This window comes from Crocodylus porosus, unplaced genomic scaffold, assembly GCF_001723895.1.
Source record: "Crocodylus porosus isolate Cpor-Errol unplaced genomic scaffold, CroPor_comp1, whole genome shotgun sequence".
Lineage (NCBI taxonomy): Eukaryota > Metazoa > Chordata > Crocodylia > Crocodylidae > Crocodylus > Crocodylus porosus.
The window spans coordinates 2,621,976-2,636,641 of NW_017728929.1; positions in this window are offsets into that span (position 1 = coordinate 2,621,976).

Genomic DNA, 14,666 nt, shown 5'->3' on the forward strand with positions numbered 1-14,666 from the left:
TGTAAGTGGGATAACATGGCCCTGAGCATTAGATTGCACCAGCACATGGCTGGATAAAATCCATAGACCCACCCTACGCACTGACTCTGTGGTGGATCCAGCCTGCACATACCAACTCTATGCCATTTATCCAGCCAGAAGGTTGGGCACCCTGATGTAGGGCCTTGTTTGGAGTGTAGTTATACTGGATGCCATCAGCTGGAGTTTGCTGCTGCTGGAGGGTTGATGTCAACCTATTTTTTGTGGTTTCACATTGGGCATCTGCAGCAATATATGAGGTGGCCTACTGCTGGGGCCAGACCCCTTCAAAACGGTACAGGGGAGGAAGGCGAGGAGTAGAGACTGCCCCAGGTGCAGTTCCTGCCAGTCATACCTCTGTTTTAAAGAATTACAGAACTTCAAATCCAGTTCAGGTTACTAAGGCACAATAATGGAGGCAGAAACATACATAACATGCAGATTACACTCTTGACTTCATTCTTCATACCCAGAACCTCCCATTAGCACACCATCCATTTCTGAAGTGTATCAGCTCTAATTCAGCCACAGTTGCCAAAGTTGCACCTAAGTAATGCAAATTCTCTTTGATTTTGCCGTTCCTTCGGGGGTTTTCCATTCTTGGTTTCAGGTTACTGCAGCCTGCAGACTTCCAGAAGCTTACACAGGCCCCAGCTAGAGAACCTCTAAAGACTGTTTAGAAGCAGAACTTGGTGTGGTTTCTACACAGTTCAATGAATCCTACTGTGGAAAATCTTTCAAATCTGACAAGAGTTAGGCCAATGTTGAGTGATACTGAAAAACCTAACCTCTGTGTGTGTATATAGCCTGAATCCAGGAGTAATTACAGACCTGATACTGCAAATGTACTAAAGAAACCAAATAATAGAGAAGTCAGTGGGGCAGCTTACAGCAGCCAGCACTATCCTTACCTGCAAAGACCCTAACTTCTGCTGGAATTGACAGGAGTTAGGCATCAACATCCCGTGTAAAAAATCTTTTCCAAGGTGCTTGTTTTTGCATAATGCTGGAACTATACCTGCAGGATAGGACAGGAACTAGCCAAACAGAGCCGTTCTGACTGGTTTGTCAATAGCCTTTTTGTTTTCCTGCAGTGAGTCCCTTTTGATATGGCTCTTGTTACCTGTATTTTATTCACTCAGCATCCGCTAACTTGACCTTACAATTCATGTGAGGAACATCACAATCCACTGCATAATCCAGGATCAAAAAAATAAAAAGCCTGACCCATAAAATCAATCATTCAAAGCAGAGGATAAAAGTTAAATCATAAAAGCAGAGGGAGTCCCGTATAAGGATCTGAAAGGAGCGACCTTATGACCTCTGTAACGCTCAGCATTTTTGGAGTGCATTCCAACTGCAGATGTCAGAGCTGCGTGAAGTTAGGGCCAGGTTGCACCTGGACCAGTGCAGGTGCACAGGACTGGATGAGGGCACAAAGTCCCTTGTGGGGAATGAATACAATATCCCCCTCCTATGCACTGACCTCCCCATGATGGAGCAGCCCTGGGGGAACAAGCCAAGCCATACAAAGGAAGGTATTGGTGTACACATTGTTTCTCTGTGTTGGAGAATCAGGGCAGAAAATTTTTCTCCCTTATAATTTGCCGGATACATAGGTAGAGGTGCTCTATCACACTGTGGTATTTCCTCCAGGCAAAGCTTGGGGTCTGTATGTGGGTGATGTGCTACCTTTTCTTCCTTATTTAGATTCTTTGGGGAACTTTTTGGTCTGATGCAGTGGGCAGACTAAGGAGATTCCTGGTGTTTTTTGAATGCCTTAGAAGGACACCAGGCTACTTCAAATGGTTTTGTCTTTTCTTGTCTTAATATTTTATCTGAGACCTTCTCAAGAAATCACTTAAGGCAAAAATAATAAACAAGGCTGCCCGTATTATTTTGGATAGCACCATGATGTGTCCTGGTGGTTTGTATCTGTTTTTCTGGGTCACACATTTTAGGGCTACAGTATAAAATGAGTGTGTTCTATGTACTGCAAAGAGAGCGTAGTATCAGAGTGAAGACAATTTGTGCAGAATTGTCCTGAAACCATCTTGCACAGGGTGAGGAGCAGCCTGAATATTGGGAGTCTGGTGCATTGTTGTCTCAGCAGTGTCCCAAGCCACAGACAGCAGCAAATTACAAATAAAATCACCACATTTTCCTCATAGCAAAATGCAGTACACACTAGTCTGCGATGTGGAAATTTGGAAAGGGAGAACCATGTACTATCAAATTTCTGAGAGCTTACAGAGGAGGGCTAGACACTACTGAAACAAGAACACCTGCATTCAGTTCCTGACTCTGCCATAGTCTTATATGAGACCTTGAGTGAGTCATTTAATTTATCTGGGATCAAGTTGCCCATCTGTAAAATAAAATATTTTCTCCACCCCATGCATCTGACCTATCAACCTTCTTTGGGAGCAAAGATCATCTAAGTGCTAGTGCAAATTTGTACATAATGGATCCTGGATATTGCTGTGTCCTTTAGCTGCTGCTTCATGTAAATAAAATAATGTTTCCAAGAACTCTGAAATTAAATGGAAGATGTGTCAGATGTTATGATTAAGGGAATGGCGGGGCTGCTGTTGGGCTCTGCTGAAGTGTTTTATTAAGCAACATGTCAACCTCTCTTCCCCCTTTCCCTCCCCCAGGATGGATCCAGACCATGGAGCTTCTTGTGGGACAGATCTGGATCTGGCAATAGTGGGACCAGCAGCTGCTGTGGTGGTGGGGCCACCAGTGGCAGTAGTGGCAGTGCCAAGTTGGCACTGTTTGTATGGCCCAAATGGCAGCAAGCCAAGTAGTACTGGGGCAAGAAGGGTTGTTTCAGCACAGACTTCACTCTCCTCCCTGCTGCCTATGGTCATACCCAACAAAGGCGTTTAGCCGCTGGGTCTGGCCTCAAATTCCCTGGGCTACCAGGAGCCCCGCAGATCAGAGGGAATGGCTCTGCAGGCCAGATCCAGCCCATGGGCTGTATGTTTGACACCCCCACACTAAAGGGAATGACCCTCACCTTTGTATACCACTAGCACTCCATAATTTAACATATTTTGGGATTCTGCTCCCTGATGTTGACATTATTTTTCAGATTGTTTAAGAGCCATATAGATTAATGCTTCTATACCTTTTGCCAGTACCTGTAACCTTTGTAATTCCCCTATGCTAGATTTTCTGGGCACTAATCAGCTTCATGAATAATCGGTCCTGAAAGTATACTTTTATCATATGCTACACTTTACTTTTGACACTTGGTCTCATCAGCATTTGAAAATCTGATATGATGATAATTAAACCCTGGAAGCTCTTCAGCTTATTTGGTGGTTTAATCGCACTTTGAGCTTTTATGAAACTGTTTTGAATACCAACGCCTTTATGGGTTGCTCACAAGCCATAAAGGCAAGGGCAAGCCATTCTCACCTTCAGGCATTTTCTCTTTCCTTTGTAGTGTGGGAGAAAAAAAGGGTTATCTTGAGTTCTTTGTGTATTGGATTCCTCTTTGGCTATCACACTGATGCACACGGATTGAATAGAATGGGAAATCTCAGGGGATTCCATTATCTAAACATCTCAAATTCAACAATTTTAGGCTTCACAATTCCCAAGCTAGAGTGAACATTTGTCCCAGTTCCTTATGAATGCGCTTGTTGGATGTCAGGGAATTGGATTCTATCTTTTATGATGCGATTCACATGCTTGATAATGTTGAACAGTTTGCATTTTTCAGTCCTCACAATAGATTTTGCCACTGTTTCACTTGCATTTGCACTCTGGGTGGTGGTTTAAAGAGTGCAGATGGCTAGAGCTGCCAGTCAGACCAAACTATAACTGATTAACCCCTATTTTAAGATTTGGTGCCAGATTTCAGCCTTGATGTAAGCAGGTGCACTTCCCACTGACCTCTGAATTCTGAGGTTACATGTCTATCCATCTAAATAGCAAATTTATGGAAGGATTTATGTAAGGCAGGCGAAGTGCATTGGGTAGATGCAAGATGTTTTATTAGACCAACTAAATAGTTGGAAAAAAACATTCTTTGCAAGCTTTTGGGCAGAAGTGTCCTTCTTCAGGCATAGAGAGCCTTGGCTGGTGTTATGTGTTCTGTAAGGTAGAAAAGAAGCTAATTTGTAATGTTCAGGTCTGTGAAAATGCAAACAAGTGCTAGTTTAGAAGACAACAGTTAGAGGTTGGGGTGGGGGAGGGGAGGGGAATGTGTGAAAAACTGTAACTGGTCAGCTGCAGGTAGGTTACCTGGGGTTATCAGATATCAGGCAGATTATAATGTGCTATAAATCCAGTGTCTATAGTTAGTCCATGATTTCTTGTATCCAGTAGATTTATGAAATGAAGCTCATAGGCTCGTCTATGTAAGGTGTTTTGTAAATTCCCTTTGAGGATTAGAACTGACAGATTGGAGAGAGACTGATTGTTTTGTGAAAAGTGGCCACCCATAAGTAATTGGATATTTTTGTCTTTGATGGATTTTTGATGGTGTGTGTTTATTTTGGTGTGCAGTTGTTGTTTGGTTTCTCCTACGCATTTTCCATCAGGGCATTTGGTGCACTGGATGAGATATATTACATTTCTGGAGGTGCAGGTGTAAGATACAGGAGTGGTGATAGTTCTGTTGTGGGGTGTAGTTATTGTGGTTCCTGTAGGATTTATATCATACTCCTTCCCCAGTTTCAGCACCTTGAAAGAACAATCTTTGCACAGAAAGGGGCATCGTAGCTAAAACACTGCACAGAAAACTGGGACCATGTGAACATGAAGAGCTCAGCAGTACAAATAAACAATTATGCCAATACCCTTGTCATGCATGAGTTTTACAGAATGAAGCACTTCTTTTCTGATAAGGAGGAGCAAATAGGCCTAAAACCCTTAGTTATCTATAGTCCTTGTGAAAGTTACACGACTGGGACTTCTTGAGGGTGAAAGAATAATTCAAAATGAATAAGGGGGCTCAGGGTGAATGAGGTTATTCAAGATCAGGATAGATAATGTGGTGAATTGCATGATCACCAGAGGATATTTTGAATCCCACATATAACTGGAAAATATAACTATAACCTTTTGTTGTAGGGGTGCAACTACTGAGATTTCAAGCCTGCTAATACAATATTAATAGTGTTACTGTATGTTCTGTTCATCATCTTCAGTTCCTTTTGCTTCTCTACTCCGAAAGCACTTCCTTTCTTTTCACAATTTTTAACAGTTATTTCTTTAGTCCCCTTTTACATCAGTGCATCTTATTACTGCAATGGCTATTTGCTGGCATTATCTAGGGCACTCATGAAAACAAATTAAACTCCCCTGCCCCAAACTCCAGTATGTCAACATTAAATAAACATAACTTTTCCCTTGCAAAGGTTAAGAATATCTGCAAACCAAGGATACAAGTTTTACTATTTTTTTAAAAAACAACTTCACAGACTAGACAAACATGCTTCAAAGCAGAAGTTCATTTCATATTATATTGTTGCTAGATCAGCTATTTAATTCTGAATGATGAAGAACTGTTTTTGGTTTAGATGGTATAAATATTATTCTTAACTTTTTTTTTTATTTTTAGCAAAGGAGCCAGGCAGGTTTTGCTCTTATGTTTTGACCTTCCTCCTCCAAACATGCCAATCAAATTGAGCTGGTACAAAAACAACCCCTTCCATTATTCCCTAACCATAGGGAACATTAGCAATATGACTTGAGATGAGGAAATAATGAAATAATGTTTGTTATAAACTCTTTGTTTTTAAAGTCAATACAACTGTAAGATGCTGCTGCAGAATATGATGCCTTCAGATTCAGCTGAAATTTATAACCATTGTTTGTAATGTAGGAAATGGTGCATATTATTGAGCTGGGTGAAGCAGTTAATTTATGTTTGAGGTATCTGCAAGGTAGGCCTTGTGTGAATAGACCAGTGAACTGGCAGTGAGTTAATCTGGGTTCTGTTCCAGACTCTGCCACTGATCTGTTGTGCAACATCTGGTAAATGTCCCTTTCCCATTTTCTGTGCCTCTGTTTTCCCTTCTATTCTTTGTCTTAGGATTCAGAGGTGTTCAGAGCAAGGACTGTATCTTTTTACATGCATGAGAAATAGTGGACAGTATGAGGCCTTGTTTCAGGTGCTATTGAAAGATAATGGCAGAAGAACTTAAGCTCTTTGAGTGGGTACTCTGTGCCTTTCTTGTGAAGCAAAGTTGATTAAAACTTCACTATTGTACATGTCCAATTTACATTACAGAGAATGAAATGTGTGCAAAAGAGCTTATTTAGTAGCATCAAAAAATTCAGGTGCAACCATCCATTTAGCCTCCATCAGAAAATCACTGTCATTCCAATCCTGTTCCAAACAATTTTTGGTGGCATTATACTAGCATTTCTTTTTTACTGGGGCTATAATTATTTCTCTTTTTGACTTTTAAGTTGATGGCAAATTTTGGGGGCTTGCATGTGGATAGGTGGGAGAATTGGTGATGGAGTTGTATGTAGCAGAAACTGTACTTATAAAGAACTGGCAAAGTCCTATTTATTTGAATGCATGAAGAATCAAGAGATTGTCTTTACTCACTGTTCCAAGTCCTTATTCCATTCAGTACTTGGCCCAGAACTCTCTAAAGCTTTCCTTCTGGTTGTGTTCCCAGTAATTGTTCTGACTGTATCCTTGGCTTCTTTGCAACTGCCTTTTGATGTTTTCTTCTGCTTCTCCAACATGGACAGGCATGTAGCAAAACCCCCCAGTTTTTCTTTTTTTTAAAAAAGGCATTCCCTCCCCTTCCCTAACCATTTCTAACTTTGTATCTGACCTCTCTATCCCTTATAAGTAGTTATTAGCAGTATTAGGTAAGCTAAGTTCTTATATGACAAGCCCTTTTTTTATGTTGCAATTAGTGTTTTGCTGGGTTTGTATTGATTTTTACTGTTGTATATTGTATTATTATCATTTTCGTATAGATTTTTGTTGTTTCATATGAATATTGTATGGTTTAGGCCTGTGTTTATAAGTGAACCAAAGTAATGTCAAGTTTCCATATTGTATGTCAAGCCTCCATCTCATATCCTCTGTCCAGGCATCCCCTGTGTTGTAACTGCGTGACTAATGTACCCCTCCCATGTAAATTGGTTCCTGGATGAATGGGAGTGATTGGGCATGATTGAAATACAAAGGTATCAGGCCTCTACTGAATGGCCTGTAAGGACTGGGCCATCACCTCGCATTGATTCATTCAGGAACCACAGACCTCACCCAGGAACAGAGAGAAGAACCCAGCATTTGAAAGACAAAAGACCCTGCAGAACCAGCAACTCTACCATTGTACCCCACCATTACAGACACCCAAAGCTGCACATCCCTGCATGGAGCACACATGCTCAGTACACCAGGGGCTAACCCTTGCCTGGGCATGCTTCCTCCTATCATTAGGGTTACACAAGATCTGCCCCTATAAAAAGGGGCAGTGAAGACAGACCCAGTAGGAACGCCATTTCTATCTGAACCAGACTAGCTCTGTGTCATGCTGCCTTTCCACCCCAGAGGCCCTGCTGGAGACCCCCTTTGGACAACATCGAGCTGAAGGAGACCCCGACTGGCCATTGAGGACCAATTTTCAGCCTGGGATAGGTAGATGTCACCTTCACATTTCTGTCTCCAGTTTGAACTCTCTCTCTCTCTTCTCCCAGACTTCAGTCCTTGCACCAAGCCTTTTTAACCCCTGCTGCCAGTGTGTGCGTGTGTGCACAAAGGAACCAATAAGATATTGTGTCACCATCTCCCCTGTTCTATAAAACCACTGTCATTTGTAACCCCGAGTTTGGTTGTATTTTACTGAGCCCCGGTCCCTTCCCTATCTTAAATTCTAGTCTGTGTCTCTCTCTCTCTCAGCCCCGCTCCTGACGCTTTTTGCCTCCTCTTTGTCCCTTCTCTGTTCCCCTGCTGCAGCCTCCTGGCCCTGTTGCTTTCTGCTGTGATTCAGTCCCATTCCTGCCGTCCACTGCCTCCTTCCCATGTCTTTCTGCAGCCCTTCCTGCTGCTCCTAGCCTCCTGGCCCCGTTTCTGCTGTCCACCACCTCCTTCCCATTCCTTTTTGCAGCTCTTCCTGCCACTTTTAGCCTCTCAGCCCCACTCATTTCTGTCTCCTGCTGCCTCTCCCAATCTCTCTCTCTCTCTCTACCTTCTGTTCCCAACCTTTCCTGCCCCTTTCCTCTGTGTTCTCCAGCTTTCCCACACACCCTCTCTAGCGCCCCTTCTCCCCCCACAGACCTCTAGCCTGCTACCAACTTCCCTGAAGCTCCTTTGGGTTGCCCTGTAAGTTTCCTGGCAGCCAGAGCCCTTCTCCAGGTCCCAGCAGCAGCAGCCCCTCCCCCTGTAGCTTACTGAGCTCCCCAGCAGTCCCTCTACAGCATCCCTGGTTCCTGGAGCCAGCCCCCAGTTTCCTCTGAACCCTCTCTAGCTCCCATGCACCCTCTGTCCCAGTTTCCCTCTTCCCACTTACTTTTTGGCTCCCCCGTAGCTCCGGCTTGGGTCCCAGCCTCTGTGCCAGCTTTACTCCGGCATTACTCCCTTGTTCTGCAGGCTTTGGGCCTTGTCCTTTAATCAGTTAAGGTAAATTAACCTAAAGTAACCCCCCAAGCCTCAGTTCTTCAGCCCAGCTCTTCCTTACTCTACTGGTTCTAATTTTGTTCCCAGCAACTTTCACTCCCTACACTTCCACTTTCTTATCTTAACCTTTCCCCAGGTATCCGAAGTACACCAAGCACATACATACATACATACCAAGCACATACATACATACATACATAACAACCAAGTTAGGATCTCATCTGTGTGTACATGTAGGTGAGTGGTATGTATGTCAACGGATATACATATATGTCACTGTGTGCATGATATACGAATTAGTGATCCATGTGTGTGTATTGGGTGTGCAGGTATTGATAATTGATTCTGGTATAATTTTTGGTCTGTATAGTGTGCATAGGTGTTTGAACTTGTGACAGGTGTGCATATGCCTTGGTGGGTAATTGACTGTGTGTGTGTATGCACCTAATTGATTTCTGTGTTTGTGTATGTGCAATTGTACAATGTGCCCTCCTGTCTAGCTGAGCAGTTTTGAGATCCTGGGAGTTGGCCTGACCCCAAAGGGCAACAGGCACACAACTAAAGCAGTCAATGACCTACCCACTACACTGGCTGTGTCATGCTCCAAAAAACATGTCACCCTGCATGGGATAGTTGATGGCTTTTTTAAATTGTGATCTCTGTTTTTTTAGCTGTTATTCACAAAAGAGGCTTTTAACAGTTCACTCATTTAGCACCTGCAAAGAAAGGTAGTTGTTTACCTTTGAGTTGTTATACAGGGACAGTTTTGCAGATTCAGACATATCCTAGAAATGAGGTCCTAAAAAGAGATCCAAATTAAAGGTGACACCTATTGTACAGTTCTGAGTGATAGACATGATGGTGTTGTTGTTTATAATGTTTGAGAAAGGAAGTAGAATGGATGGCTTTAAAGGTTATAAGCTGTTTCAGCTGTGTGAAGCTTAGGCTGGTAACTAGATGGCCATGAGGGAATATCAGAGGGGGAGATTTATATTTGGATGGACAGTGACCCCATGATCTGAGAAAGTACCTATTTAAAAAAAAAAAAAAAATTCTGCACTCAACTTGCAACTCCTAAAAATAGCTGTTCCAGAAGTGTTGACTATCCTTTCTCCATTTGACTTCTAAAGGAGGTGCAGATGTAGAACATTTCTGAAGATCCAGGTTGCCCTGGGAGGCAAAGTAATGAGCAGCACTTACCGGCAGCTTGGGACAAGACGTGCATGGGACAGAAGAAGGAACCCGCGTGGCTCGTTAGCCGCCTTTTTGTGCAATTATGGCCGGCCGATGATGTCAGCGTTGGACACTGGCCAGCAGAGATAAAAACAGCGGCCATGGTGGAGGGGGTGGATAGCCAGGGAACGGAGCCATGGCTGATGCTGGGGGCTAAGAAGACCCCACACGCTGGACCCGAGGAGCCTGGCAAGGAAGAGCAGACGCAGTCTGGGGAGAGGGGGCCCCCCCGACAAAAGTCCACGTCGGACAACAGAGGAGCAACAGGCTTGCCTGCCAGAGGGAGAACCGAAGTTGCACCTGGAAGCACGATGGAGCCCAGGTGGGAGTGCCAGGACAACAGAGTGTGGAGGAAGGCACAACAGGGGATGAAGACCTAGGGAGAGCCCTAAAGGGGTTTGTGGTCAGGGTGGTATCACCAGGGGGGTCCATTGTATTAAGGAACTGATGGGAGTTGGTCCAGGAGGCGACGAGTCAAGAGAAGCACATTTCCTCCCTATTAGACTCCGGTGCAGGGATAGAAGGGGGCAGGAATAGATTTACTGGTTGGTTTGGTTGATTCATTTATTTTTTGTTACCCCGGGCGAAGGGGCATAGGGAATAGAGACAAATACCCCAGGGGCAGGGTGGCAAAGAAGCCTCGGCAGAGTTGCCCCTTGTGGTGATAGGTACCCGGGAAGGAAGGGACGGGAATGTGAAGGGCTGTTGGGGCAGGCCCATGTGGACAAGCAGGGCCCTAAGCCGTGGTCTCCGGGACGCAACTGCGGAGAGGGTGACCCCGCAGGAGAGGCCGCCAATAACGGTTGGGCAACTCATCAAAGGTGGCGTGAGGCTGGGATGTAGGGGTGGTGGAGCCCCGTGAGCGACCGCCAGGCAAAACCCGGGCCACCAAGGGTCCCATTAACCGACCCTGCCTACTGAGGAACACCAGGTTGTGGCAGGCGAGATTGGGGTTGGTGATGCAGAGAGAAGAGAACTACTCTGACAACAACACGGGCCCGGAAGGTATGTGACATCCTCCAACTGATTGAAAGCTGCCTGAGAGCGGCTATTTGAAGCCCGGTGGTGACACAGGTCAATGTATCTCAGTTCAGCCACAGACAAAGAGAGGCCTTACTTGTCAGATCCTGTAGAAAATAAACGTTTGTGATATTCAATAACAACGGCAATGATGATGGTGATGATGATGATAATAATGAAGATGGTAGTGCTGGTACAACTGACATTTATGTTAGAGGTTAACCCAAACTTTGGCAAAAGTAGACTGTAGATCTGCATTCAAACTCTGGAGCTGGAGCTCTGGAGCTGGAATTTCTTTTTCTCTAACATATGGGCTAGGGACAGAAATTACAAACAAACCGATACAAGTGATTGGAAACTGGTTAAGATCTGTAACACAATAGAAGTTCAGTGCATATCAACCATTTTCTAAATGGCCAAAACTGGTTTAAGATAAACCTGGATGGATTTAGATTAAATCAGTTTATTAAACTTCTGTCCCAGATCCCTTCCAGATTCAATTTAAATCATAGTTCCCCACCATCTCAGGATGCTTTGCACCTCCCCTGCAAGCCCCCCCTCACCTTTGCAGAGTGAGTAGGCTAGCTTTGGCCCAAGCTGTCTGCTCCAGCTGAGCAGGGAGGCATGCTCTAGTGCCCCCCAGCATCTGGCCTGGGTAACTGCAAGCATATGGCTACATTTCCAGAATCAAATGTCTGTTCATCTGCTTATCAGTTCAATCTATGCAGCTTAGACTAACCTATGAAGATTGAGTCAATTCAGCCTCGGGCTTTTTGACTGTCTGTACTTACGCAGAGAAAGATATCCTTCTTGCCTATTAATTCACTAACGCTGTGTACTAGAGTTTCTCTCCCTTAACGCTCAATGATGACCACTTTGTAGAAGTCCCACATGTGTAGTGCAGAGCACCTAATTAAACATAATTTTAAAATTTCCATTGTAGTAAATACAGCTTTTTCTTTCAATAGCTAGAGAAATGTAGATGTTATATCTGTGTGTGACCTTAGCATAGACAGAAGTATTGATAAACTTTATTCTTACTGATATCCCTTAACCTTGTTATCTTGGTTCAGCACCTTAGTTAAATGGATTGTTATCAGTAATTTAAAAATGACAACTTCTGCTTACACCATTTAAGTGATTTCCTATTCTGGTGACTGTTGGGGGTAGTTCTGAACATCTTCATGTATGCCCACATGCTGACTCCACTTAGATATCTTTATGGCTATGACATCTAGGAAAAAACAGTTTCTTCTTAGGTATGTTGCTTAAAGGCATCTGACTACTTATTTTGTTTAGTTTGTGACAAGTTGTTAAGCATACAATATATCCCAGATCTGAGATAAAAAGAACAATTTTCTTCTGTTAATGGAGTAAGTTATTTTAGTGTAAAGAATAAGCTAGGAATTGGTGCCTCTGTGTTGTCTTGAGCTAAACAAGGTCAGTGCAGCTAAATTATGCTGTGAGCGAGTGAGCTTCTGAAAAAAGGTAAGGAAATCAGAAAATCTGCAGATTCGATTAACGTGAGTCTTTCTAGATGCTCTCAGAATACCAAATCAGTGAGAACAAAAAAGTGTTTGGTGGGAATAGATGTGCTGGTTCATTGCAAAAGCATAAACAGGCTAGCATGAGCAAAGATTACTCAGATAATAGCCTCAGCTGAGAGTAGCTAATCGGCCCAAATTAGCCATTATGGTGTAACCGCTATATGACTAATTTGAGCAGTCTATGGTGAGTGATGATTATCTTATGGCACTTACATGGGTATAAGAAGCAAATATGAGAAAGCTGCAATTTGCCAGAGGAAAAGATACCAACGTAGAGGGGAAAATCAATGACAGTATGACACTTTGGAAATAAATAAGGTTTATGATGATAGTGTCAATATCTTTGTGCCTGATTTTCTTTTACACAAAGACCCTCTTATACAACAGTGGCGATATTAAGGGGCATTAAAACAGGCATAAGCTTTCATCTTCACAGCCTCTTTATGGTGCTAGAACAAGAAAACCAGGCTTGCTTGAAATCAGACTAAGGCCTTTCTCTATTTGATAAGGTCAGTGTTTTAAGCTGCTTTTTACAGGTTAGGTTTGAAATTAACCTGAGGAAAGTTTTTGCCTTTGTGTAAATATCATGTCCTTTTCAGTCTCTTGGAGAGCCTATTCCATATATAGACAGTTGTGCTGTGCATGGTCTCAAGAGTCAGTCTTCTAAATAGGAAAGAATATCTAACTTTCCTTTAGTTGTGCTGTTTCTCCAACATGTCATAAAATCATGGGGTGGAAAGAGACCACAGTAGTCATTCTCTGAAGGAATGATACTCCTTAAAAAATCATAAGGCTAGATCAAGGGGGAAGGAATTCTAAAACCCAGGACTGGTCACAAAGCACGGCACCCACCACTGGACACCACAGCCAGCCACGTCTCTGTGCCAGGATGTCTTCTTGGGCACCCAAGTGCACTCTAGTGTGATAGTTTATCCTTGCCTCCTCTCCCACTGCTCTATACTTGAAGTGCCATCTTTGGACCTGGATATAACCAAGGATCTTTCTTTACTTTATCAGCAAAGTTTAGACTTGTCTGTATTCATATTCATTAACCAATAGTCTTCTTATTCTGGCAGGTCAGTTTCTGTGTAAAGATTGTATTCTCATTTATTCTAAGCACTAGTAAAGTGTGTGTGTGTGTGTGTGTGTGTGGACATAGGCACTGTATGCTCCTCTGATAGGAGTGTAAAAAGGACACAGCCTTAAGTTCACTTGCAGTTCCATTTATGTTGCCAGGGTAGAACAAAGATGCCATCTTTTGAATAAGCATCATTCCCAAGGTGCTTGGCCAGGTGAACTTGTACAGTCTAACACAAATAAAAAATATGAGACAATAGTTCAGGTCTGGGAGGACCCAGAGCAATCTGCTGAGGAGAATAGTGTGGGGAGCATTAATGGAAGAATTGCTTACCAGGAGGGCTCTGAGTGATGAGTGGGAGAATGTCTGGCAGACGAGAAGAGTTTCAAGACTGAAAGAAGAGATGGAGACAGACACCTTTGGGATTCATTAACAGAAAAATGATATTTAAGGTATGAGAGTGAACCAGAGAGGACAAGGGATAGAAACCTGAGGGATGTCTGTAGGTTGGGGAGACGAGTGTTATGAATAATGCAACATGTGGAGCCTTGTTTTTATTCTTTTAATATGTTTGAAACGTGTTTTAATTTCCTGTTCTTTTAAGGACTGTGGTCTTTTTATTGTCGAGTAGGAGATATAAAACAGGAGCATAGTGTTGTTTGACAATGTTCTTGGCCCTGGCTAAAAAAGAAAAACCTCATAGAATCAAGCAGAACTCTCTCTCAGCTGCCGGGTTTCTTTTGTGCATATGAAAATCAAGAGGATGTTATTTATTGATGCCTAGATGTTATATTGTTAGTATCTTAGAAATACCTTAGTGTAAAAGATTTTTGCTGTAAAAATGGATGTTTTTATCTTGCAAAGTTGGTCATTTTCCAGGCCAATACCAGTTTTGCAGTTTTGTTAAAATAGATGCATCTTTAAAATACACACACCTCATATAGAGAGAGAGAGTTGTTTGTGTGTATGTTAAAAATCTTTTGCACCCCCCCCACCAAATATGTGTGTGTGTGTGTATGTGTAGTTGTGTGTGTATAAAGCCCTGTATTTCTTGGGATGAAATAGCAATATTTTGCCTTGAATTAATTAAGTGCTTTGATAATTGAGAGAATAACACTTGTGAAAAATGGGAAGATGTGCACAGCTTTACAATATAATGGGAAAG